Source organism: Arachis ipaensis, chromosome B08, assembly GCF_000816755.2.
Source record: "Arachis ipaensis cultivar K30076 chromosome B08, Araip1.1, whole genome shotgun sequence".
Taxonomy (NCBI): domain Eukaryota; kingdom Viridiplantae; phylum Streptophyta; class Magnoliopsida; order Fabales; family Fabaceae; genus Arachis; species Arachis ipaensis.
Genome location: NC_029792.2, coordinates 74,392,924 through 74,396,384, shown reverse-complemented (window position 1 = coordinate 74,396,384; position 3,461 = coordinate 74,392,924).

The following is a 3,461-nucleotide window of genomic DNA, read 5'->3' as shown; positions in this document are numbered from 1 at the left end:
AATTTGGTGTCAAAAATTTTAGAATATTAGATAAATGATTTTTTTATAGAGAATAGGCACATTAATTTTTTTTTTAAATAAAATAGATACATTTTGTTATAGTTAGAACTAACATTTAAATATTTTCAAGAATGTCCAACATAATTTTTTATTTCAATTATGATTTGTCTAACATTTTCTAAAAATTGTTGTTTGATATGTCAGTTTTTTAATTATACACTAATTGGTTTGACAAAAAATATTAAAGGACCACCGGATTTTTTTTTAAATAAATAAAATAAATATTTTAATTATTAAAATAAGTAATTTAAAAAGTTTTTATCGATTTTTATAACATGACTTATCTCGTTTATAGTGTAAAGGAGATAAGGCAGGTGGAAAGTGTGGGTCTTCGGACGCCAGCACTCCACGGATGCAGTGATCAGAGAGTTATCAAATACGAAATCCCTGAGCTATACCATGTAGCCGAACCCAACCTCCCTTAAATAAGGGACAATGGCGTCTGGTGGTGCAAGAGTGTGACTCACCCGTTTATGTAGTAGTAGGCGAGGCCTCTATTTAAAAATAAAAAAATAGTTAATGAATAAATTAAATTAAATTAATTAGTAAATTAACTTTTACTATAAGTAAATTCGACACTTAACAAATGTTAATAACTTGTCAATTAACCTATTTTATGTTATATAAAGATAATCCATTCTACTCACGTGCAAAAATACTAAATCTATACAAGTATCCTAACTATAATCACATACGCTTATTAATTTAAAAGATAAAAATAACACTAATTTCAAAGTCGATCACTCCTGCAATGTGCCAACTATCATTCAGGCGGTTAATGTCAGGGTCTCTTGCGTCAGCGCGTGCTATAGTGTTCAGGTAACTCAAAAATATCAAGAAAACGTATGAGAAAGGGAGAAATGAAGGTTAAGGGGGATGGAAAGTGAGCCAAAAGGTGGTATAAACGAGTTGTATTTATAGGTGCGTCCCATCCTTATCTTGTTTACAGTGTAAAGGAAATAAGAATAGGCGTATCTCCGTGTCATAACACGTGTGCACACGTGATACGTAGACTCGGGTTTGTGCCTTATCTCGTTCACAGATACGTTTACACTGTAAACGAGATAAGCCATGTTACAAAAATCGATAAAAACTCAAAATTATCTATTTCAGTAATTAAAACCGTTATTTTATTTTTATTTAAAAAAAATCCCGGACCACTTGAGTGTATAATTAATTTTTATACACTTTTGCTTGATTGAAATTTATCTTCCTCACTAAAGGGAAAATGAAAAACCTAAGGAACTTGTTCTATAGAGAATGCAAAAACATAAATGTAGAAAAAAGTGAAAAAAGTATTTTGAACTACACTAAAAAAAATTGAAATACATGAATTACTCTATTACAAATAATAAGGCTATCTATACATAATGCTAGCACACTAGCTATAACTCGATACACGGCAACAAATTTAACTAACAGCTAATTAATCCTAACAGAATCTATTTTAAACTCTCCTTCACTTTCTTGATTCCTTAATGCCTTAATACCCCCTCTCTCAAACTTGAGCAGGGTCTTGAACACACTCGAAGTTTGTCTTTCAACCATTCAAAGGAAACCGCTATAAAAAGGTTTTGTTAAAATGTCTGCCACCTAATCAATGCTTGGGATATACACAATATGAAGAGCTTTTTGCTGCATCTTATCACGAATAATTTGGACATCTAACTGGAAGTTCTTAGTGCGATCATGCAATACAGGATTGGCAGATAATAGCATTGTACTCATATTGTCATAGTATATAGTTGGTGCAGTGCTTAGGTTAATATCCAACTCTTGCAGTAGGTTTCATAGCGAAACAAGTTCAGATTCACAAGATGCTAGACTTTGAAATTCAGCTTCGTAGGAGGATCTACTAATTGTCCCTTATTTTCCACAACACCAAGAGATCAAATTAGTCCTTAAATAAATGCAAAAATCAGATACTGGCCTTCGATCTTCAAGGTCAACAATCTAGTCAAAGTCAGAGAAACCATAAAACCTATAATTAGTTCTTTGTGCCTTGAAAGTATCTCAAGACTCTCTTAGCTACTTTTCAATGGGCAAGGAGAGGAGAGTGCATAAATTGGCTGATCTTGTACACTGCATAGAAAAGTCAGGTTTGGTAATTGTTAAATATTGAATTGATCCCACATCTGTCCTATAGAGTTTAGGATCTTTAAACCTTTCCGAACCTGTTGAGAGAAGTTGAAATGGAGATATCATGCGTGTTGGCATAGGACTAGCTCCTGCCATGCCAACTTTTGAGAGTAAATCATTAACATATTTGGTTTGAGATAAATGTAAATTGTCTGATTCTGTTTTCTAAATTTCAATGCCTAAAAAGTAATTAAGTTCTCCAAGATCTTTTAATGAAAATATCTTATCTAGGCTTTGTATCATAACTTGAATGGAATGAGGATCACTGCCAGTTATTATAATATTATTCACATAATAAAAGAATATATTATATAATTTAAATCATTTTTGACAAACAAAAAAGAATCTGACAGTGTTTTTAAAACCAAAAGAGTATAGAGTTGTACTAAACTTGATAAACTACTCTCTTGGTGCATGCTTCAAGCTATATAAAGCTTTGTTAATAATCTTGCAAACATGCTCAACAGTGCCTTGTTCAAAGCCAAAGGATTGAGACATGTAAACGGTTTGATGCAATTCTCCATTGCGGAACACATTACTGTAATCAAACTGTCTAACAATCCAGTTTCTAGATAAAGCAATGATCAAAACCAATATGATTTTTGTTGGCCTAATCACAGGACTAAAGACTTGTTCAAAGTCAAATCTCTCGTGTTGATGAAAAGCCTTGGACCACTAATTTGGCCTTGTATTTATGGACAGTTCTATCAGGGTGCCTTTTAACTGTGTATATCCATTTACTTCTAATTATCTTAGCATTCTGTGCTTTGGGGACAAACAGTCCATATGTTAGTCTTCATCGGGATTTGATATTCTTCTTACATAGCTTTATACCAATGAGAAATGTTAAGGGCTATCTTAGGTGTTTTTGGTGGTTGTTTCGTATATTCTAGATCATTGACAATAGAGGTTAGGACTTTAGATTTTGTTGAATTGGTCTTGGACCTAGTTATCATAGTGTGTGTATTTTCTATCTTAGAAGGTTGATTGGTAATAGATTGGTGAATATTGTCAGGAGGAGGTAAAGGAGTTTCTATATTAGTAAGGGCTGTGTGAGTGGATCAGGGAGTACAGGCAAAAAGCTATTATATTAGTGTTAGACTTTTACTTTTTGTAATATCTTTACCATCAAAATTTCACGCTTCCAGCTGCGTTACTCTGATAGTGTAGATATTACGACAACTTCTATATACTTAATAATAAAATAGGAGCCTTCAACTCGAAACCATATTATTATTATTATTATGTTTTTTGAAAAACTG